At 42.5% G+C, this 25,243-nt stretch overlaps 1 long non-coding RNA gene across 5 annotated transcripts in view; it reads right to left on the reverse strand.

Annotated features, from left to right (window-relative positions):
* Nucleotides 1-24,961, reverse strand: part of LOC146766369 (uncharacterized) — a 37,779-nt gene extending 12,818 nt beyond the window's left edge. For 2 of the 5 annotated variants that reach the window (XR_014957806.1, XR_014957802.1), the window contains exons 1-2: nt 5,339-24,961; nt 798-980 (exon numbers count right to left, since the gene is read on the reverse strand). This is a non-coding gene — a long non-coding RNA (uncharacterized LOC146766369). Of the gene's footprint in view, nt 1-797; nt 5,069-5,338 lie in introns of all 5 variants that reach the window. The other 3 variants (XR_014957804.1, XR_014957805.1, XR_014957803.1) reach the window with 3 other exon arrangements.
* Nucleotides 24,962-25,243: the final 282 nt, after the last annotated feature.

Consider the following 25,243-nt stretch of genomic DNA (forward strand, 5'->3'; position numbering starts at 1 on the left):
GAGCATAAAAGGACAAACTGAAAAACTACAAGTAGTAAGAAACCATGAGATCTGGTTTGCCAGAAGTGATAAAGTATCTATCCAGCAACACATTCTCAAATTCTTGAAGGTTTGCATCACAGCTGAAAAAAGAAATCCTCAAACCCCCTCATTTGTATGTACATGTCTGGGAAGCCATTGCCTTGGAGAACAAGGTCTGCTTTGGTTAGTCACAGTAATTCAAGCGGTTAAGTGGACTATCCAAAAAACCCATGTTCATTAAAAATTTGGCACTTTTAAACTATTGCAGGAATGTTAAAGCAAACTGATCAGTTAATTACTGGCTGCTCTAGCGAGGCAAATGAAAGCCAGAGAGACACCCTGAGTGCCTCCAGCAGGGGAACGGTGACATGCACAGTTCCCAAACGGTGCCAGCAGGGCTGGCACTGCTGACCCTGGCACTGCGCTGGGTCCTGCTGCCCGACAGTCCTCGAGGGCGTCGGGGCAGGACAGGAAATCCCTGCATCAAGATGTGGCTTTTACCATGTCAGGTTTGCAGCTGAAAACTTTGTGAGTCAAATGCAACAAGCATGTCGGAGGGAAATGAAGCAGTGATAACTTCTGCTCTGTGAGGGTCAGGTATTGGAGGTCTCTGGTCTCACCTCAGTGTCTGGATCTGAAGTTTTCAAAGCTCTCACACTATGGATGGATAGACAACAGAGTAGGGCAGAGAATTAAAATGGCAGAGTGCAATGCCAAGGAGAGAATAACAAGAGTTATCTGCAGTACCTGCAAGACACAAGTTTAACTGCACTTACCTGTATCAGTGGACATGGCTCCCCAAAATTTTTTCTCACAGAGCTTCTTCGGTGAGGCAAAGAAAGGGGCTGGTGTCCTGAATCAGGCATTGCTGCCTGTCTCCCAAAAGGATGGTGATGCTACTCCTCCACACACAGCTCTCCCTGGCTCACCTGAGAGTTCATCCTTTTTCTCACTTCTTCCTATGTCAGAAAAAGAATAGGGGGAAGAAAAACATCACAGCTTTCTGCACCATTTCCTTTTCATTCCTTATCAGGGCATTTCCCAGCAAGGGAGAAGATGAAGCTGGGCACAAGGCTGAGGCTCTCAGCACAATGTCGCTGTCACACGAGAATCCTTCTGCAAAAATGGCAAGTCTTGGTCCAACAAATATTATGGTCACTTTAGACACATTCTATTGCTTCTAGTGATGTCTTATTTTGTGGAATAATTCATTTGCTACTTACATTCCTCACCCATAAATGCTACAGCTTCAGTTTATTTGGCTTGTTCTTTTATCACCCCAATATACTGCAGTTAATGGTAAAAGTGACAGACATGCAACTGTATTTAGATCTGCCTTTACTTGGCTATAAATGTTATTTCATTCTCTATTTAAAAGAAAATATTTGTAACATTTTTTTCATTACTTACTCTCCTTGCTGCTAGCTGCTCACCTACTCACAGCACATTTTCAAATCTCTAGATAAAAACTTATTTTTTAAAGCCAGAAAACCCTATTTTTAAAATTAGTAAATGTACTGCCAGTTAATATATAACTGACCCATCATTTTCCAGAAGCCACATCAGCATGGGGAAAAATTCATAAAAAATATCTGTATAGAAGAGTCCATGAATGCCCCTGAAAAGAAGAAGTCCTTAAAAAACGTGCAATCCAAACAATCAGAAAAGAAGGAAGGTGGAGCAAGACAAAGTTTTCTTTTAATATTTCTTGGATAAGGCCTTGAGCAACCTGATGTAGTGGGACATGTCCCTGCACATGGCGGGGGGTTGGGACTTGATGATCTTTAAGGTCTATTCCAACCCCTTACATTCTATAATTCTGATTTTATTCTGCAATATACAGAAGAAAATCTGCTAAACCAATGGCTCTGGCAGCCACCAGACAATGCTTTGATAAAGCATGATGGATTTCAGGGTATAATTTAGCTGATTTTTTCTGCATTAATCACGATATCTTCAAAGGTGAAATATTTTCCTTTGCTGATGAGCCAAAAGATAGTGTGAAGTTAGGCAGCTGCTGCACTGAAGTCAGTAGTTTCCATATCACTTTTCCCAAAAGTTTTATGGCTTTACTGGCACCCGGGTCCAAGGATCTCCTGCAGCAGGAATTTGCTTGCAGGCTTAGCAGGCACAGTCAGGGAGAACAAAGGAGGAGGTACCGAAGGCTGCTGCTTTCCTTGGGCTGGATCTTCAGCTGCAGCCTTGTGTCTGAACGTGCAGCCCCAAAGAGCAGCACTGTCAGAGGTTGCTGCAGGGCTCAGCAGTGAAACACTGCCCGAGACACGAGGCCAGCCCGGCTGGGTGTGCTGTGCCAGCTGCCCCTGGTTGTGAGGAGCAGCAGAGCTCTCCTGATGTGGTACATGAGCAGTGTCTGTGTGTTTTGTCCAAAATCTCAGCAGTTTACTATTGCTGCATGGTGTCCCTTGCTCATGAAGAGAGCAGAGGTTTTCTTTGTCCTTACAGCACCTCCCACCTCAGAAAAGCTCCAATCCCACACATATGAACTCGCTGCAAATACTGTACTCAATATATACAACTAAAAATCCACATGTGGAGGTGTAAGTGGGCTGAAGGGCTTTGTTGTGTACAAAGTTCTCCTTTCAGAGGGAAGCTGGTCACATCAGATTCACTGACAAAGGGTTATAGAGCATTTTACATGCTTCCCTATATTAGTCCTCAGGGGCAGATAACACCACTTACATGTACATAAGCACATTTCCTCTCACTGTGTGACAGTATTTACTCCTTACTCCCTCTCCAGCTGAAGTGTACCAGCTCTGCTGTTTTACCAGGAGGAAATTCTCCCTGTCTGAGCTGCAGATCCACACCCAAGGACAGGCAGCAGAGGCAGTGCCCTCTGGGCCAGGCCATGGCCAAAGATGGGGACCAGGCTGTGGTGCTGCTGTGGGAGGTGCTTCTGGGTGCTGCCCCACAGCCACCCCCAGCAAAGCACGGGTCTGCAAGCACAGCAAGATGAGCCCTCCTGGGGTTTGCTGTGTCGGGTCTCAGGTGGAAGAAGAAAGCAGCATGTAGAACTAAAGTCAAGGTGGACAAAAATGGGTGAGCCAGAGGTGACCCTGGGCTGGACTGAAGAGCAGCTGGTCATTGCTCAGCCTCCTTCTTGGTGCCAAGTGCACCAATGTTGAAGGACATGGGAATGTCACCAGAGGGCCTCTTCCAGCAGAAATACCAAAGTTATTTCAGAGCAGATACCCTTGAGGAACATCCTCTGTCCTCCCCAGTGCTTCCTGATGTGCCCAGCAGAGCCAGCTACCAAAGTGAGCACTAGAAAGGCAAGAATGGCTCCTCCAGCTCCTCTCCTCCTGTGCTGAAATGGCTGGAAGCTGAGGGCCACCTCAGGTACTCATCGAGCCCCCCATGCCGTGTAAGGAACCCCACAGCTCTGCTGTGTTCCTGCCTGAGGAGATCAGCAGTGGTTGGCTGGGACATCCTGGGGTGTCCCCCCTGCTCTGAACTGCAGTGAGCTCCACTAAGCCCCGCTGCAGCAAGGCCAGGTTTAGCTGTGTAGTATCTCAATTTTTTTCTTTTTTCATTTTCTGATAGTAGAAGTTTCTGGAAGTCACTAAAAATAAACTTGTTTGGGTTTTTAAGTTTGATTCAAACCTATTTGTGTAGTCTTTCAAGATGGCATCTGCCCCTTGCACCTACTTGACAACAGATTTGTCAGTCATTAAGAATGCTGTGTATGCACAGAAATATCTCGGGTTACTTTCCCATAATCAAAAGAAAACAAATCCCAGAGCAGTCCTGGCAGGCCACTTCCGGCCAGCACTGCTGCCTCCCCTCCCCAGACACATCAGGCTCAGCTCTGCCTTCAGACGGCAAACAAGGGAGCTTGCTTCCAATGTAAAATTAGACACTGAAACAAACTGACTTCCCTCCACCCAAAACAAAAACCCAAACAACCCCAAACCAACCAACCAAACAAACAAAAAGCCCACTAAAAACCCCGCACCACCACCACCAAAAAAAAACCCACAAAAACAAAAACAGCCAAAACAAAACAAACAAAAACAAACAAAAAAAAACCCAAACAAAAAACCAAAACCAAACCAAAACAAAAAAACCAAATGCAAATCAAACCCCCAAACAGTATCCCAGCTTCTCCACTAAGGATATTCCAAAGCATTAGTTGGATGTATGTGAGTGCTTGGGGCTGGGTGAGGCAGCACAGAGGTTCTGCCCCAGGGCTGGCTGGTGCTCCCAGCACCCTGTGAGCAGTGCTGGCCCAGCCCAGCTTCCAGGGTGCCCTCTCCCACTGCCTGCTTCTGCTCAAGGGCTTGCTCCCAAAAAGCCCTTCCTGATTATAGAGGATTGGCATTTAGAAAGAACTGCAAAGGTTTTACCTCATTGTCCTCCTTTAAATCCCTCCCTAATACCTTCATCTGTTGTTATGGTTAAAGGAATTTTGCCAGTTCGAGATGGTAACATGCTATGGCTACAACCTGTATCTATCCCACTTAAATTTGGACAGTAAGTTTCTGAGGGGAAAAAAACCCTCTTTTTAATTACAAGGAAGACAGTCTTGCAACTCTACAAGTTTACAAGTAAACACCAGTAAATCTTTCAGTATTTCCAAAATCTTGGCCTAATGTAATAAAAATAATAATAAATAAATATATAATAAAACCAAGTTCTGCTATAGGAAGAATTTTTATACCTAGAACTGAAAGCTCCCCTTATTAAAAATGAATAATATAAAATGAAAAAAAAAAATCTATCACAGCCATCCTTAGCAGTACCACTCCTGCAGTGGGTTTACATTGCTAGGTATAAATTAAAGAGATTCCATAAGCAGTTTGCAATAATTTACTCAATTAGCCTTTTGCTTTCTCTGTCCATTTTATGTAACATTGGTGAGAAAATTGCTGGCTGCTATCTAGAATTGTTGACGAAAGCTTCTGGAATGCTTTGCATTCTTGTGATGGGGACCTTAGCAGAGACCACTGTCGGCACTCTTGGGTCTACAAGGTCAGATGAGTCACTGCAGCGTCTCCTTTTCACGTCTGATCAACTGTGCAAAATCCTGGGGACAAATACTCCTGCACATTACTCTTATGTCCTGGGGATCTTCATTCAAAACCATTCAGAGAAAACAAGCATGAAACAAGGCTGCAAAGTGACATCATTTAAGAATTTCAGCAGAGTTACAAAAAACATCTGGGGGCCTAAACCAGCCTTTTGCTACCCACATACAGTACCCAGCACAATGGAGACTTAATGTATTATTGTGCCCCTAGACTTAGTGGCCTAATAAATAATTTCAGCAGACCTGCTAATTCGTTAGATGTCTCACCTTATGCATTTACAGCAGCTTGGAACATCCCAAGATCTTCAATCCTCATCTGGGCCTCTTTCCTTAAATATATGTATCATCACACTGGATGTGCCACCATGGAAATGCAAAATAAATGTTCTCTATTGTCACAATTTTTTGGTGTGGAGTTGCACAAATTTCACCCCAGAGAGCTCTGGAAAAGAAGAAAATTACTGTAGCTTCAATCACAATAAAATATTCAGAAGGTGACGCTCAAACACATAAAGGATTCCAGTTGTGAAAGGCTTTTCACTGCTGTTCACTGCGAAGAAATAACCAGAGGCACCACTGAGCATTGTCAAACCCCTGCTGCATCAGCCTTTATGCATGTAGGATTCCACAAATCACTACACTGGGATTTTATATTCCTGTTTAAGCCAAAACCTAGTTCTTGTTCTTTGCTAATGAGAGGGGAAGGGCATGGGCAGGGAAACGTGCAGAGATCAGAGCATGGCAGAGAAAAGAGCAAGGAGAGAAAAGAGCAAGGAGAGAAGACAGTACCAAAGGAAAACACCTGCCTGTCTTTCATTTGGACAAATTGCTTCTCAGGGCTGGGTTTCATGAAAAAACAGCAGCTGAGCACAGCTCCTGGGGAATGTGCTGGCCTTGGCAAAGCCACTCAGCCTGGGGGCACAGCCAGGTGTTGGGACAACTTAATGCTCTCAAAGCTCTTGGTCCAACAAGCAAAGCTTGGTGCAACTCCCCACCCCTCAGGACACTTGAGGATACCAGAGGTTGGGGACAGACCCCTGCCCTGTGTCCCCTGGCAAGGTGGACACCCCGCTCCTGACCATCCTTGTGTCCCATGGGAAGCACCATGTGGCCTCCAAGGAGCAGGAGCATTTGGAGAGATCTGGACCAGATACACATGCAGGCTCTCCTTTTAATGTTCATAAGCAAAAAGCAGCAATGCCACACAGCTGCACCAGTCACAGCCCAGTCACCAGCATCACTTCTGTGGTGGGCTGCATGCCTACCTCAGCTCCACACAGATAAGAGTCTGCAGCCAGTGACAAGCTTATACAATTCAAATGCCTTCATTCCTTGATTTCTTAACTTTCAAAAAATGATACTGAAGTAGAGGTGTGAAAACACAGAAGCCTTTCCATTTGAGAATGGCTCACTTCCCAGCTTTTAAAATACTTGTGTACAGGACTCTGCAGAATGCCATATAGCCACCTAGTGCTGGAAAAAAAATCCCTTCCCCACATCTGGGACTGTCCTCTGCTGTCCCACAAGTGCAGTTGAGACCAAGTGTCCGGCGAGGAGGAACAAAAGCCAAATCTCTGCAAAAGTCATGATTGCACTTCCAGTTATGGACAGCAGCAAGTCTGAGAACAAAATGGCTGATAAGCTGCACACAGGAAACATGCTTTTATTTCAACAGAGACAAGGAAAGACATCCCACAAATGACACGACTGTGGCTCTGTTATCTGTGGCACATCTCCTCAGTACTCTGGGTTAGGATAAGTAGCAAGCAGATCTGCTTATTCTCAAGGGGGCCCAAGCTGCCCACCCCACTGCTGGCTCTCCCAACTCGGTCTCACCAAACATTCTGTACTCTTCCTATCAGGGAACTACCAAGATTTTCTTCAGACAAAATTCCACAGCAATTCCTTGCCATGATAGGACCAAGGCTCCCTGTCCTCATAGCTGATCATGGCTATAAAATGGAAGCACAGCATGCTCCTTCCAAGTCACTTGTTCTACAATCACCTGCTCGGGTGGGGTGGCACAGGCAGTCGCGCAGCTATGCAGTGGAACAGATCAGGGAGCCAATCTGGGTTAAAACTCTTCCAGCAAAGAGAAGAAGACTGGGGAAAAGGTTTTGCATTCAGCCAGATCCATTACCTGGGTACTGTTCACTGCATGGGGAAACAGATGCTCGTGCCAGCAGGAGACTGGGGCAGCACTGGCCCCTGATATAGCCAGCAAACTGCAGCCCCAGTCATCATGTCTGCCTCACCAAAGCCAGAAACAGGCAGCAGAAATCTGGAATATGCCCAGCCACTAGGGCATATCCTGATCAAAATCGGGTTAGTTGGTTAAACCTTTCTGTGAAGCCTGTGTTTTTCCATAGCTTCTAGACTAGTTGCCTGGAAGATGGTAGAGCTAACCCCACTCTGGATGCATGCCATTTGAATGCCAGTTTGAAATACCCAACTTTACTGGGGGCTTTTCACCTTAGAATTTGAAAATATTCTGCCACACAACCAGCTAACCAGGTTGTAGAGTGATATGGATTCTTCTTCTCTTGTTTATAAGGGAACTTGAAACAAATTAAAATTATACTGGCCTCATACTAAAGGTCAGCTTTGTGGGGAAAGATGACTTGCTTGGAATTCAGTCAGGAAGTTTAACACAAATAATCCAGCTAGAAGTTCTGTGAGAACATGTCCCAGCCAAAAAAAAAAAAAAGAAAAAAAATAGAAAAAAAAAGAGTGCTGGTGCTGATAGAACTAATTTCAGTATTAAATCTCTGTTTCCAAGCACTTTTTCCACTGATAAGCCCAGAGGCTTTTAAAGCTGCCATCTGAAAAATTATTTAGCTAGGTGTGAAAGATCTATATATTGGTACCTTCCCGGATAAACCCAGGCTTTTATCAGGAGATTTGCACAGGAATGAGCAGGAACAAGCAGGAGAGGGAACAAAGTGTTTTGTTAGGCATTACTGTGGAGATAGATTGCACTGTACAGAGTATCACAAATACTTGTGGCAAAACTTTAGCCTGCCTTAAACTATTTTAGCAAAATGTTCATGCCATGAAAAAGGGAGAAGAGCTAATAAAACCCAATAGTTATTTGCAAATAACTGTTTCTTTGTTAGTAAAGAAATGCCTTGCATTTGTACAGATGCCTTCTGTAGCTGTAAAGCGACATTAGACTCTATAAGGTTACATCATAAATTACATTTGGAACTGTTCAGGACTTACCTTAAAGTCTTTCTGGGCTTTCTCTATTCTAATCCCACTAGAAACAGGTGTTTAAAAACAGGAATTAGTAAAAAATAGTAAATGCTCTACCTTCAAGTTACTACCAGCCTTGAGATAATGCTTTCAAAAATAATTAGAAAGCATTTATGTTTTAGAGAATACATTTGTGTTTGTATCTATGTAAGCACCTATGTCCCTGTGTTTTTTAAATAAAGTCCATAGGGATGCAGTGGGTTGGGAGATCCCTCCCAAAGTGCAGAAGAGAGAAGAACATGAGTAGTTGATTCCTCACAGATCCATGTCTCTCTGGTAGGTCTGACTGAAGCCAAAGGGGCTATAAAGCATCTGCATCCAAAAATCTCCACCAGTCTGGTTTTGTTTTTCTGGCTGACCAAAAGCTGGTACCAAGAAATGAGCCTTTTGATCCTCTCTGCCATTTCAGAGCATTCAGTTCCACCAGTGAGTTGCTGCTCACATCAAACTGGTTGTACTGGGACAGGAGAAACATTAAAACCGAATGAGCTGCAGTCTTCCTGTGACAGTCACATCACCCAGCAAGCATCAGGAATGAAACTGCCCTGCAGACAGAAACGATAGGAACAAACCAAGGAGTCTGTCTTGTTCTTAAAAGAACTTCCATTCATTTCCACAGCTGCTGAGCTGGAGCAATAATCAATTCACTTTGAAAGTACACTAGGAAGCTTTAAATTCACTTTCTATACCTGAACATAACAGCACAACAATCTACAAATCCTAATAATAAAACAGCTTTCATGTTTTATAGACAAACACTTGGATAATTTTGCAGTTAAGAGTAACTGTCACCCATATCTGACCAGCAAATGTGTGTCACCTGCACGCTCAGTCCCTCCCTTGCGATGCCACCCGATCGTGACTCGCTGCTGCCCTCTTTATTCCAGCAGCAGCTCCAGTGCAGGACAAATAGCAGCGCCAGGAATCCTTCTTCCACTCCGTGACTCATCTCCACTACTTGACTGTCTGTTCTCCCTCCTCGGAAGGAATAAGTCGGAGAAAGTTACATTTCACTCAGAAGAAAACCCCCGTGCCTGTAGTCCGGGCTGGGGAAGACACACCAGAGAGCAGAACTGTGCCACTGAGTGCTCCCTCACAAACCACACGGCTTTTGCCACCCAAGGTGTTGTAATCAGCCCACAACACGTGGCTGTTCCCTTTCAGCTCTAATGAAGCATCAGCAAATGGATAACATATCTACAGCCTCTCCCTTTCCCCCATCTCTGGGAGGCAGGTGCAGCCTCAAGAAGCACTTACAAAATGGATTCAGATGTGACAGATTTGTAAATTCCCAGGCAGCTGTCTGGAAAAGCTTGCTGCTGCCAAAAATGTGCTCTTTGGAACATCACTGAATGTCTTCTGTGTTTACAGTAATGGTTTCACTTCGTTCAGTTCCTCAAGAGAAAGGATCAGAAGGACATCAAAGAAATATTAGATCACAGGGTGTGTAAATGAAAGTGTCAGCACCAGTGCTCTTGCTGGTTTGCAGGGAGAGACACCTGCAAGTGCTCTCCCGGAGCAAGCATGGTGTTTTCTAATGCATGTGGAATACTTCTTTCAATGGAAACCCATTTGCAAATCCTCCCAGATCTCAATTTCCTAGACAAGGTTGTATAATAAAATATAACCACAATGAATCCAGCTCTGCCTTGAATGGGAGAGATGTTTTTTTAAAAATGGTTTTTAAAAGGTTAGTTTTCCTGTACCATATGAAAATATTAATTTAATCCATGGTCACTTTATTTTTTGTTGACTTGCTTGAGACTCTTTTTTCAGCTTGCCTTATTTTTCAAACCAGCAAAAATGAAAAAATTCCCTGAAGTGTCATTTTTAATGCTGAACATTAAAGGAAAATGTTCCTTTTGGCCAAACCCACAAAAGTTCCTTCAACTCTGCTCTTCACATGTAATTAAGAGTCAGACAGTCTATTAGTTATTCTGTTTCATGATTAAGTCTACAATGTACTGAAAAATAAGAAACAGCAATGCTAATCCAAAGAGTAAAATTCCTCTCAAATCTTCATTTATATATATAATTACAGCAAAACCCTTTGGCATGACTGTAACAACAGCAACCCCTCTTTTATGCCCTGTTTTTCCAAAAAACCTGTTAATCTTCGGGCAATGAGAAAGCCATATGTTTTCTTGCTCTTTGCTTTTGTATAATATCTATGAAACAGAGAATTAAGTTATCAAAGATGTCTTAAATGATGCCTTATTGCTGAAAGACAGTGACATCTCAAGACAGCAGAATATTTTGGGTTTCCCCCAGAATCCTCTTTCTTCAACAAAGGATATCAAGTAGAGTCCTAAAGTACCAGCTTAGCTTTAAGCCTATGAATCATGCTATAGGCAGCAGAACAATCACCATTTCCAAGCACCAAGTCCTGACAGCCACCTCCTGAGCAGCAGAGAGCTCACAGGGCTATGGTGCTCAGGAGGTTTGGAGTTTGCCATTTATAACTTGCCACATCTGAAACAGGTGAAACAAGCAGAGACCTGAATTTATGCCTTATTAAGGATTCCCTTTGTATTTGTCCAATTCTCCTTCTTCACCAGAGGAAGGTGAGGCTCCCTGCAGGACCGGCAGCATCGTCCCTGCCGTGCTCCTGCCTCCAGCTGAACCACAGTGTGACAGCAGTGACACCCAGCAGCTGCCCCAGAACGTTCTCTCACTTCCATGGGCCTGGCAGAGCCTCCCATCAGCAACTCCCTGCTCAATGTCATACCTACCTTTCAAGCCACTGGGGGCTTTTAGAATCTCCAGAGCAGCACTGGCAGCATACAAGGGGGAAATAGTAAACCTCCTACTCCTGGATTACTCTTGCAGTTTTTAGGGTACTTTTTTGCCATCTTGGAGGCAAAAAACTGATCAGAAGGCCTCTTCTCCCATCCCTTCCCAATTACTAATAAAGTTTCCATGGTTATGAGTGTTTAATAGGTCTCATGAGGAGAAATAAATGAATAAATAAAATTTAACAAATGCTCCCTTCTTCCACATTCATTTTTTTGCCATAGCCATAAGCTCTGAAATGATACAAGGATGGAAAAAGGAATCCAGGTATTTACATGGGGGCTTATATATCTACAGCTAAATACCTGAAAGTATAGCCCATGACTATACAGAGTGCAGGCCCAAGAAGTCAGTTGCATGTAAAAAGATTTTAGTTGCTAAATCAGACTCTAAGTGAGGCTTTAAGAGTTTCAAGAATTAGTGCTCAGGTACCTGCCTCCTTTGTTTTCCAGTTACTTTGCTACCACTTTGTCATGCACACTCCAGCCAAACCAGCCTTGCAGTAACACAGATTCCCCTGTGCAGGAGAGAGGGACCAAGATAACCTGACCCAGGAGTGGTGTGAAGGAAGCTTGTTGCACCTCTCCCAGCACGCTGGCTGCTCCCAGGAGGAGCTCAGCCCTGTGAGCTGCCTGTGGCAGTAACACACCAGGGCGCCCAGCCCTGAGAGCCAGAGGAGCTGGCAGCACTTCTGCCTGCATGCCTGGCCTTGTCCAAGTTCCCTGCTGGCAAATGTCACCATGGCTCATTTACAGGGCCCACCCCTGTCCCAGTCCTTCTCTTCCCTTCCTTTCGGATCCTTGCAGGTTGTCCCTCCTGTGGGCAACCACGGAGTGCCACAGCTGGCCTCACCAGCAAGGTCAGCAGTGCTGAACCTCTTTCCATCCCAAAGAGCTTCTCTGGCCATACACAAACCTTCACGGAGCTATGCATCTGTGTTTGCTTGCTTTGCTTCTAGTACAGCAATGTGATAATATTGCCAAAACAGCAAAATCTTGTATTGTGACTTTTTGGAAATGGGACATTTCTGGCAATCCAGCAGAATCCTCTGGGGAAAGGTCTCCCACATCTCTGATTGTATCTAGGGGTGCAGGCACAGACCATATGTGCACATCATGGGTTCCTGTGCAGGAATCACTGCTGTGTCTCATCACAAGAAAAATCAATTCCCCGTGACTGAGTGGAAAATCCTAGAGAAAAAATGGAAAGGTACAATCAGTAATTTCCAAATACACACATACCCCTCCCATACTGTTTTTTATTTGTTTCTCTATGCTCAATCTTCTGAAGTCTCACTCTAGAAACTGAAATTAATTCAGATGTTTTTATCAAGCTTAAAAAAACCCCATTGTTATAAAGAGGAGTTTCACAAAGGTCACAAGGATATCCCGTTCATGGATCAAAGCATCCCTTGGCAAGTATTTGACAGTAGGTAAATAATTTCTGAGCAGAAGACTGGCTGCTACTTTCAACTATATGAATATATTCTTGCAGGATCTAGTCCTCCTGGTTTCCTACTGTGAAAACAGAGACTTGATGGAATCCAGGCAGCAATAAAGCTGTTGGTCTGGGACATACCCAGGTAACACTAAGCATGTACCTCTCAGGAACAAAGCAAAACCCAGGTAAGAGCTATTAGCAGCAGAGAACTGCATCATTTGAATGCCAGTTTCACTGGCATTCCTCCTAAGGAGCTGAACAACAGCTTGCAACTGTGATCACATACACTGGGAAGGAGAAGGGGTGGGCAGTATTTATACACAGGACCAAGAAAGCACTGCAGCTCCACAAATACACATATCAAGTGAGTATTCTGAAAGGAATTAAATAGATGAAATAGCTTCATTCTTAAGAACAGCTATAAAGTTTTATATGAAGAACACCAAGAACTCCTTCTCTTAGTTAAAACCTCTCATAATGTTGCAGAACATTTTGCCCAGGCCTGCACACATACTGAAAAGAATTCTCTGCAGAATTTTTATGGTTACAAGCGAGCCAACACCAAACCTCAGTGCTGAAGACTCAACAAAATGACAACAAAGATGAAGCTGCATTTTGAAACTTGAGCCTCCTCCCAGTTCTGTGCAGAACAAATTTCTAGTGCTGAGATATCAAAAAAGAATAGGGCTCAAGGTGCAAAGTTGTTTCCAAGTCTGCTATCATAAAGTTTGGAAGGGAGGCAGGATGGGTTCCTATCAGCTAAACAGGGAGCAGCTCCCTCATGCACTGCCTGAGGAGTGGGGACAGGGACAGAAATAATTTGTTGATATCTGTATGCTGATTGACTCTATGGTGATAGACATCAGATAAGATTTAGAAACAGATGTCTGCAGAAAGGGAGAAAATACAACTCTAGATAGGCAGATTATAATATTTACTACTTAGGCAAATCCAACTCTGTCCCACAAAGAACTTCTACTTAAGTAATGTAAGTGAAGGAGGGTTTCTGAATGAATTGAACTACAACACAAGGTCTTTGTGGCTTTCCTGGCAGAATTCCAACCAGGGACTATGCTTTCCATGGCAGTATCCCCACTAGTGCTTGTGAGACAGCCAAGAGGATATTTTGCACTGGACATTTATTCTCTCCTTAAGAACAATGATGAGATTAAAAGGGAAGCATTCGGGTGGACATAAGGACTGCACTTCAGCAAGCAAATTTGGTGTGAGGATAACCAAGTCCGAGATTTCTTCCCCACTAGCAAAGACCCTCACAAACCACGTGTGAGAATCACACAGCTGATACTTAAGAAGGAAAGATTTCTGGTATAAATCAATACAGTTATAATATTATCACCAAATGTTAGAAGTGGGATTCTCATTAAGTTTCTGCATCAGACAAAGCCTTGAGCTGAGCTTCCACAGGGCTGCTGGCCTTAGACAGTAGCACATCCCTTCTGCTCCATTCCTAAATGGAGAATTCAGAATCGTGTCTTGCTCAAGTCAAATGACACCACAATAACCTGTAAGCTGGCTCTTCAACACCAGAAAAAAATAATGTTACCCCACTTAAAACCTTAATGAAGACTTGAAACTGGCTGGGTGACATGTGCATTTACTCCAATTCCAAGGGAGGTACAGCTTAACAGCATGACAAGTCATTCATGTCAGTGAACCAAATAAAAAAGAGTGTGTCTGGGACAAGAACTTCTGAGCTCAGATGCAGCAGGTTTTAGTTCTGATTAGTTACACTCTTTTTATGATCCCACACCATTTTTTGCTCAGTTAAGGATAGCTGACAACATTCAGCAAGATACATTTGACAAATATTACTAAATTTTTTGCAGTACAAAATTTGGTGCTATGATTTCACATCTATTTTCCTTACTGGTTTTCTTGCCTCAATTCTAGCTCCTTTCATGGCTTCAGATTCCCTCTTTTGGAAACCAGTCTGGTCAGTAATTCTAATCTCACTCATTTCCTAAAAACAACAGCAGAGCAAAACAAGGTCTCTTTCTTAACATTCCAGTGGTGGAGACTGTGGGGAACACAAGGCTTGCAGCAGAGAAGTGCACTGGTACAGAGAGGGATGACCAAGGTGACTCCAGAAGGTCTCAAAGAACAGCTGGGCACTGTTAACTCCCACAGAAATCACACTCAAAAGACAAATCACTCCAGACTTTATGAGTAGCTTGACTCAATCCTAACTGGAATAGATCAACGACAAGAGGAAAGAAAGATACAGAAAGATCTGTATCTTGCACTTGTTTTTCTTTTTTCGTTAGAACCACACTGCATAAGGAACAAAACATGGATGTTTTGGCACAGTTCCTCTCAATGAACAGAAATGGCTATCAAAAACACAAGACAACATGCTGGGGATTTCACCAGCATGTAGGATCCCCAAATTCAAGATTTCTCTTGCCATATTGTAGAGACCTGGACTGAAAATTTGCTTTATCTCAGACATAGCAGGCACTTGTTTTCCCAAGTGCAAGCAATCCGTCTTCTCCCAATATTTTCTCCTGCACTCCTGGTTCCAGAGATGCTCCAGTAAAGTGATGCATTTTGATTACATTTTCTTCAGACCCAAATAGTCTGACAATCTCTAATCTTAGCATTTTTCTCCTCTCCTTATTCCCTGTGGTCACATCACTTTGAACTGTGCTGTGTGAAAAGTTATTGTCTTGGATACAAAAGCACAGAGAGAGTATTTACAATACTTAGGAGACCAGCGAATTTCTTGGTTGCTGGTTACAGAGAATCACTAGATAAAATCCACATGTACAAGCAAAACTAGGGCAAAAATCTTAGTTTTAAAGTTAGGAAGAGACTCTTTCCATGTATGTTAAAATTAACTAACGGTGACTTTTGGATCAGTGAATTCCTTGCGAAGGTATTCCTTGCATGAGGGAGAGTGCCTGACACAGACCCACCAGGTATTTAGTACAATTTATAGTTTTATTTAGGAGAAAAAAAATCCCACTGTGTTTAAAAAACTGATAAACACACACATACACACATGCTTTCAAAAATGATATTATTATCTTGCATCACAACTAAATTTCAAATTTCACGTTTATGTGGCCATTTCTCAGGTATTGGTATAACCAAGAAGAAATCATGAAACCACGAACAGACAAATATTAGTAGAGAAATAATATTACATTTGACCGACAGATAAGCATAACAGTTACATTTACTGCAGAAGTGTTTGAATACAATGTTTCCCATACAGCAAAATCTGAAAACACCTTGCATTCCAAGTACAGCTGTTCTGCTATTAAGTAGGAAATAGACTTTTTAAACTAAAATCCTGTTAGACATGTAGGGAAAGTTTTGGCAAGACAGATTGTTTTCCATCATTAGATGAAAATTTGAAAGCTGTTTCCTAGTGGAAAATTTCACTGCAAATATTTTGGACACTTTCATGTGACTTGAAAGTCAACTGAGATCCATGCTTGCATCTCTTATGATTACAAGATAAATAGCAGATTTCTGAAGATAAAAATAGCTCTCCTTCCCAAGGCAAAAACTGGTTTTCAGAGGGAAAAATGATAAAATATTTCACAGGAGTAGATGCATCTATTTCTTTTCTTTAAAGAAGTCCTTTATGTAGTTACAGTTAGGCAGTGGCTTAATTTAATTTCCAAGATATAATTTAAATTGAAAGTCATCTTCCAGTATATTAAAAAAGGCCATTGTCCATGTTTGGGTGTCTGGTAGAAGTACAATATCCCCTGAGGACTTACGGTTAGGACCTTATTATCTTTGAATACTTGAGCAGGGCAGCACATTTCTTTCCCTGGACACAAAGTGATGCTTCTGAAAAAGCAGAGGTCACCACACGTGTCTGCTGCATTGCCATGTGCTGTCACACACCAGGGCTTCTTGCCCAGCACTGCACTGTTTGCAGTGGCTGCAGAGTCCCTCTGCCCCTTCAAAGCTCATCAGCTTCTGCTGCCACAGGGATAAGATTCATCTCCCTCTTTATAACCACTGCTTTGAAAAATGAGAAATCAACATCAGGGGCAGGTAATTGTAATGAAGGGGCTCTATCATTCCCATTACAAAAAAGCAACCAAACACATAAGCAAAGACAAAACTTGAACACATTGTGTTTGTACAGCCTTGGGATGTGAGGCAAATGAGCTGCTGTTCCAGGGGGGCTGGGAACCTGCACTGGCAAGGGGGAAAGACACAGCTGATTCCTTGCTGGTGTTCAAGGCACACACAGCATTCTCCTCTCAGCAGTGAACTTTACCCATGAAAATCCACCTCAGTATCTCCTAAGTCAAAAAACAGACTTGGAGCTTTCTAGAAAGCAATAGAGAACCTTTGAACACATCAAATGTAGCCCTCAGTCAGTGCAATAAGAATACAGCAATCTTTCCCAGAAATTGACTGAATTTATCAAAGATTTTCCTAGGATCACAAATAAACATCTTTTTGTAAGTTCAAAATGGATGTTTCCCATGGAACAACTGCCTTTTCTGCCAGTTGTGCCCCATTCTAAAATCAGGGGGGGGAAAGGTGATAAAACCTAGGCTGATCCAGAGATAACAAAATGGGATTTTTTCCCCAATAATTATTTAATTCCTCTCACATCTTGAAGTATTTTTAATAGCCTTTCCAATACAGGCTTTAGGGGGTTTCTTTCAGATCTCAGGACATGCAGCACTAGCACTGCACTCTCTGAGCAAAAACTGCATTCAGATTACTGAGATCTCAGACAGGGACATTTCCTTGGTGTTTTAGGGCATGGGCAGCTCAGTCTCTCCCCTTAGAAGAGAATATCCACATCCAGGACAATACCAGATGTCTAGAAAACACACAAACCTCTTAAGGCTTTCCACGCAACCCATCAAAACAGAGAACACAACACACAGAGAATGACATACACGTGGTTTGCTGGATTCAGCTGCATTGGGCATTCCCAAACTGCACGGCTCATGGGAAATGGGGGATGTTTTGGATATCTCCAGCCAGCAGCTGTGCCCAGGAGAGCAGAGCAGGACATTTCACCCAGGACTCGGCTGAGATGGGGAGGTGACAATGAACAGAAAGTGGAGATGGTGCCCAGTCTGGTACTGGGGGGTAGATGCCACTTATCCCATCCTGTGCTGTCTCAAACAGAAGCACTGGGGCCCATTTTCAAACCAAACCAAGTATCTGCATCTTTCTTCAACACTAAAACTTCTTCATCTGGAAAAAGAAACAGGGAAAGACTTCACAGTTCTGTCTGACAGTCAGACCAAGGAGTGCATCACAGCCCAAACCATCCATCTGTGGAAGGACACCACAAATTTATTCCAATTTGTATAGACATAGAGAGCCACATGCTGCCAAATCAGTGCAGCAGAGGAGCCCTGTTCCTGGGCTACATGAGTCAGGCTGCTGAGAACAGCACAGCAAACCCACCCACTCCTGGCCATGGAACCCATCGGCTCAGATGGGAAGAGATGTTTCTATGACACCACATTCTTCTGGCATGCTGCTCAAGGAATTAACAACACAAGGAGTGGGACATTTCTCTGTGGTTTACAAAACAAGGAGGGGAAAAAACAATCCCAAATAAATCTATGACTAATATGATATATTCAGAAAAGAAAATCACACAAAATCTCTATCCATTACAAGGTTTATATATATATATATATCAAAATAGTAAACAAGAGCTGCAGCATTCAAAGTAGATCACAGACTCTGGAAAGTCAGCTTTAGTTCCTAGTATCTTGTAGAAATTAAACATTTCTAGCCATACAGAAGCATTACTAATAATCTGCAGCTAACATTCCCTTTTTCTAAGATATTAGCTCAAAATAAAAACTGTATGATATCCAGTATTCATCTTTATAACCACTGAGGATTATGAAGGGCTTTGAATTCTGAGACTACTTGGCATCAAAGTCACTTGAAGGAGCTGGGAGGGAAACATCAGAGCAGCTCCTTCCTCCTCTTCCTCCTCCATGTGCACATTCCCCAACAGCAGAGCTAATCATCACTGGAAAGCAGATTTTAAAGGAAGTGCTCACACACTGGGGATCCCAACACCAGGTGTGGCCATGGGGGACCCACTGGGAATTCAGTTCAATCTGATATTTATGGCAGTGTTTGTGCTCATGCTAAATTACAATTCAGAAAGTAGAATTACAGTCACAAATCTGGGAGCTTCTTGGGAAGACAATGATGGCACCATTCCCATTTGGTGCTAGACGTGACTTCAGTATTCAGAATTGAAAATGTGTCCAATGAAACAAACAAAACACTCTCTCAAAACCCACCACAAACATACAGATGTGAGTCACTACATCCTAATGCACTAAAAAAACCACAAACATCAACCATAACCATCTAAATACCCAAAACCCAACACAAGAATCCACAAAAAGAGAAAGCATGTTGATAAAGTATGTGCTATTAATTACCCAGAGTGGAACATGATATAAAAAGATTCATCTCAGCCTACTAGGTGACATTACTCATGCCTGCATGACTATTACAAAAAGCTATTTGTAGATATGAAAGATTTACCTGGAAATCAATGTGATAGTTCCCATAATTCATAGCTATCTTACTAGATTTGGGATGTGAGACAGCTCAGAAGGCAAAAAGAAAAAGACAAAAGAAATCATGTTACTTTGCAGCTCCAGCTGGATGGTAACAGACTTTTTCAAATAGTCAGAGAGAAATGGAGCCTTACATGCACCTTGCAGTGGTTATGAACAGCTGGACCCAAATAAACTTTATGCAAACGGGCACTTGAATATGTAAATCAGCACTTACACAAACAGATCTCCATGTGTACAAATATTTTCCCATGAAAACTGCTCCTTTCTTAAGCCAAATTTTCTCCCATTCAAACCTATGGCAGAATTTCTTTTGACTTCAGAGGAAGCAAGAATAGAAACCTAACCTCCACAAACACATTCTCAAGTTTGTTTGGGGGTTGTGTTTGAGTTTGTTTTGCTGTTTTCTTTCAAACAGAGCTACATAGGGAATGGTTAATCTGCTCTAAGATCATTCAGCAGTTGGAATAGATTTATGGGAATTTTTTTCTACAAACTTTTCTCAATGTAAGGTCAGAACAGCTTTCACAAGTGCTTATTTCCTGCACTCATACTTACATTGCTGATGCATCCAAAGGCCCAAGGAAGTTTGTCTACAGATTCAGAAAACTGAGAGCCCTTTGCATTTGGGCTTCATTCACATTTTCATTCCAGAGAATACACTGTTACATTTTAACTATAAAAACCATCAGCTATTCTACTTCTGTAAAGAATTTGACAGAATTCTGGTGTGTCAAACACACCGAAGACTAAGAAGGTAAAATGTGTCCATTTATCACAGCTACCTTTGCTGAAGCTCTGCACGCCAATACCAATTTGCTTATTCATTTATTTTTTTACAACCCTTCTTTACTTTTCCAATCTATAAACACAGTTTTATCAGTGCCTAAAAGGTACCCAGGAAAAGTGATCCATGAAACACAGAAATGCAGCAGGTTCCCCATGGCTACCCAAGCTATTAAGTGTTAGATCAGGTCTGTAGGAAGTGAAATCATAGCACCATTATCATTGCCTTGTGGGAGCAGTAATTCTGGGTGGTCTGTAACACTACAGCTCCCAGCCCCTGAGATAGTATGACCATGTTGTCAAGTTGAGCCTCTCTAGGAGTGTAACTAGGCTGAGGTTTTTTGACCTCATAGATAAATAGTTTTTGTTGAAAGCTATTCTATTATTTTTCAGATTAGCTTGGGCTTGCATTTGGTTCATTCTCTGCCATAGGAGTGGGAGAAAGCAAGGCCTTGAGATATCCAGTACATGTTTATCCAGCTGCGGTAGCTTGATTCTCAAAGTATAACTGTCAACATCTCCACTCCCTCATGCAAATCGAAATTTGTAAACAATCCTAATAATTCCTCCTCCTTATTGTTCATTGTAGTTTTGCATTCCTGACTGAGCAGCCACAGTACTCGAAGCACAGAGAGCAGCACGAGTCAATCCAGGCTGACTGCGGTGGAAAAAAAATGTACCAAAACCATGGGCTCCCAGAACAGACTGTTCAATGCTAATTTTAAATCTTGAAAAACAGTACCAGTCTGACATCAGTGTGGTATTTTTTCATATTTTCTAAATAATCAAGAGAAACTATGTTGTTTTTGGGGTTTTTTAAACATTTGATTCAGTTTCCATTCCCTTGTGTAAATAGCCATAGAACATTTATCAATTTTTTTAAACTATGTAAACAGAATTGCACTTTGCAGGCATTTTTTCTACCACCATAATTCATAAAATCAAATTTCTTTATCTAATTTATCCAGAGTTTGTTTTTCCCAGCTATATTATGCTGAAGCAGAGGGTCAGCAAGCCTCCTTACAAAGCATATACCTTCAGACCTCTGTATGGTGAGCAGACTGAACATTACCATTTTTCCTTTCATTAAAATCCCCAAAACTTGTAGGGCATGGTGCACCATCACTGAAGAAATTTCATTCCAGCCACAGTAAAAACCTCTTTCTAGCATTTATTTAGTTTTAGCGAAGACCTGATATTGCAAGTATTTATACACGGGCTTAATGGGGAATAGCTTTAAAGCCTAATGATCTGCCAAGACTAGTCTTGCACATAAACATTTGCAGCACAAGGGATTAATAGCCTCAAAATGAGAGGAAAGAGAGCTCTCTTCAAATATAACTTTTAAAAGATCTTGTTAAGATGTTAAGACAAATACTTATTTGAGCAGCAAAATAAAATACTATTTCTCATAGATTTTATGTTTCAAATTGAAGTCCTCAGAGGATTCTCTAATGAATACAGTTTTTTCTTCAGAAAAAGTTAAAGTTCTTTCTCCCTTCTCCGCAGCTATTTTCATATAATTTTTAAGAGCAACCAAATTTGGTTAGAAGTGGGCCCAAAATTCAGATGTTATAAGGGGACTGATAATGTAATGTCAAAAATCCTGTCTCTGGCATGATTTCCTTAGGGAAAACCTTATTAATGCCATGGAAATCTAAAAAAAAGCCCCAACAAAACACCTGTGTTAGACCTTATCAAACTCACAGTTGTAAAGGAGTTATCTGGTCTGTGTAAATGGAATTAGCAGGTAAAAACCTGAAATTTAGATCCCTATCCTCGTTTTCTCCACCATTTTTTTCTTTCTTCTGACATGTGTTGATAAGGCAAGTTTCATTAATTTAACTCTTTCCCCTTTCCCATTATCATATCCTAGAGGTTTCCACATTTTTCTGGAGAAAACACATATTTTGGTTTGTTCATCTGCCAGCAGTCTCCATTGCTTCCTCTAGAGCTCCCGAGGTCCTGAACCCTCAGGTGGCTCCCTGTAGCTCATTCCTTCACAGACACAAGGACATCTTAATGCCACAGGCTGTTCTCCATGCTGCTGTTCCCCAGATTTGCCATCTAACTAAAACTGCATGATCTTGACAGTAAATACCATATTCACAAAGATCCCAGAATTGGCATAAAGGACTACTGGGGCTCCCATTTCCTCTTTTCCTGGTAAACAGCAAAGGACCTACTGTGCACCAGGCACTGCCACTTGGTCCAGATTCTCTGAGAATCTGGAAGCTGAGAAATCAGAACCAAGTCTTCTGGGATCAGAGGTGGGATATTGCCTCCTCCTGGACTCAGTGGGTTGTCCTTCAGCGTTCAGTGACAGTAAGGCTGGAACTTGATATGAAAATAATCACCTCAAGATCCCAGATAAAATCACTCAGGTCTGCCTGACTCTAACGAGGACAGCACACATGGCTGGTGCTGCCCCTGGGGCCTGACCCCCTTTGGATTTGCAGAATGTGAAGCCCCATGTAGCAGTTGCTGACAGATTCCATGGAGGAGGAAGGTTACAGCCTTCTCCAGTTCCAGTTCAACCTGAAAACAACCTGAAGCTGATCTGTTTGCTCAGATATGCAATGGGCCACCCATTCTTCCAAACAGTATTTTTATCTCTCATTCTTGTCCTTGAATTCCTTCACTGTTGATATAAATATGAAAAGGAATTTAAATTATTTCTACTGTGTGAAGTTTTCAAATGACTATTTACTATTTACTCTGCTACTCTGCTATCAGGCCAAGTTTCCTGGCAGTATTTGTCACTATTAATCTGAAAAAAAACTTGCTCTTGGCTCACCATTTAAGTAATTGTTGTGAGATTTCATCTGATTTCATCAGATGCTCACAAACTGATGGTGGCTGTACTCTGTAAATGCAGGGTTACACAGACCGCTTCAAAAGAGGCATTTACAAAGGGCATAGACTCGACACACAGATCAAGCACAACACCATTTTCAGACACACTTTGGCAAGATCAGGTTGTGTCTTTATAGTTTGTCCCTCACATCTCCTGAGAAGCAATATCTTCAAAGAATTCCATCCAGGCAGCGAGCCGTGACTCCGCTTCCTGACGCTGTGTCAGCCCTCCAAAACCAAGCTGGGCTCTTCTGAGTCATCTCCTGAAAAATCATAGATCTCTGTCAGAGTAGCAGACCTCTGAAAAAAATATTTCTAGGACATTCCCACCAACAGATGTCAATCTGGTGGTGCTTTCCTGCGCAGGGTGGGCAGCCAATGTGTCAGTACATGTGAGGCTCAGGCAGCTGCTCTGAACTGGACCATGCTAGTGAAACACTTCCTGAAAATGCCTTGTTCCTCTCCTCATCCACCTTCCTACCCTTGGGAGGAATGGATATTGCCCAAATGCTCAGCCCCTGTCTCACCTGACTCACCCGTGTGACTGGCCCCCAGCAGGGTTAATGAAATAAGAGGGGAACAGAAGCAGCCTCATAAATCTTCATGAGCATGAATGTGTGTCCTGGTCTGCATCCCATTAGTGACTGAGTTTTTAAAATAAGTAAAATATCTCAGTGACACCTGGACACCAGCCAGCCCTCATTTTCTATCCCCAAAAGGCTGATTCCTTCTTCAACCAAATAGTCATATATGAAAAACAAAATAAGGGTGTAGATCTTTTGGGAAACTCATCCGAAATTGCAAAAATTATTATTAGAATCAGTGAATGGTTTGGAAGGGACCATTAAAGGCCATCAAGTCCAAACCTCCTTCAATGAGCAGGAACATCTTCAATAAGTTCAGGCATTTCAGAGCCCTGTCCAGCTTGACCTTAAATGGTTCCAGGGATGGGGCATCCACCCTGTCCCCAGGCAACCTGTTCTGCTGTTTCAGCACCTTCCCCATGAAACATTTGTGCCCTGTAGCTAGGCTGGAGTGACCCTATTTTAGTTTAAAACAATTACTCCATGTCCACTCACTACAGATCCTCCTAAATGTCTGTTTCCATCTTTCTTGTAAGTCCCCTTCAAGTATTGTAAGATTATAAGTTCTTCCCAGAGTCCTCTCTAAGCCTACATATGAGGCAGGATTTTCTTTTTAAAATGTTTTTATTGTACTTTATTAATGTAGCTACACAAAACTCTAGTTTCTCTTTTGTAAATAAAATCTTGATGGTTGTTTTCTGTATGAAATGAAAAAAAATTATTTTCCAGGTTCCTACCAATGTTTTGGATGAAAATTTGGGATTTCTGTGTTACAGAAAAAACCTAATGCAATAGTGTGAGTCGTACAGAACTACACCTATTACATTACAGTAGTTTAAATAAATAATTATTTCTTTCAGGTTCCAAGGTAGGCATGCAGTTACTCTGGAAAAAACTCCTGCAGTTTTAGAAGTACAAGAATTTTTATGCAAAATAAAATGCAAACATTGTCTTGTTCAGATAAACTTGGGAATATATTTATTTATTTATATTAGTACTAATTTTTATTTTAAACAGCAGTGAATTTTATTGAGTTGTGACAGAACCTGATATGACATTTTAATGCATTCCTTCTAAGAAGTAATAGGGTGTTCAATAACAGGGAGAGATCTTTTAGATTGAGGTATTCCAAACAATAATTTGTGTTTCTGAAGTTATATTCTCCTGAAGATTATTTATTCTTCTGCAAAGTTTCACTAATGCTCATTCGTGAGGGGTGGGGGGAGGAATTCTATTAAGAAATTATTACAGAATTCACGATTCTGAAAAGGTGTTTCTATTTAGGAAATTATAAACCACCTAAATTTATTTCAAAGTACATTTGTAGTGTCAGAGGTGGACAAAGGTCTCTTAACATCAGTGGAGAGCAACCCAGCACCCTTGTAGATAGAAGTTACTCCAGAGCAAAACCTGAACTACTCTGCTCCGCAGCAGTGAGGGAGGGGCCTGCTCCTGACCTGCTCCTGACCTGCTCCTGCCTCCTGGTCCTGGCCCAGGAGAGGAGAATGGCCCAGCTCCCGCTGCCCTGGCAGGCAGCACTGCTGCAGCTCACAGAACCAGCACTGCTGCAGCTCACGGAACCAGCACTGCTGCAGCTCACAGAACCAGCACTGCTGCAGCTCACGGAACCAGCACTGCTGCAGCTCAGTGAACTAGCACTGCTGCAGCTCACGGAACCAGCACTGCTGCAGCTCACAGAACCAGCACTGCTGCAGCTCACGGAACCAGCACTGCTGCAGCTCACGGAACCAGCACTGCTGCAGCTCAGTGAACTAGCACTGCTGCAGCTCACAGAACCAGCACTGCTGCAGCCCGCTCACAGAACCAGCACTGCTGCAGCTCACTGAACCAGCACTGCTGCAGCTCACAGAACCAGCACTGCTGCAGCT

Source organism: Lonchura striata, chromosome 11 (genome assembly GCF_050655825.1).
Source record: "Lonchura striata isolate lonStrDom1 chromosome 11, ASM5065582v1, whole genome shotgun sequence".
Classification (NCBI taxonomy): domain Eukaryota; kingdom Metazoa; phylum Chordata; class Aves; order Passeriformes; family Estrildidae; genus Lonchura; species Lonchura striata.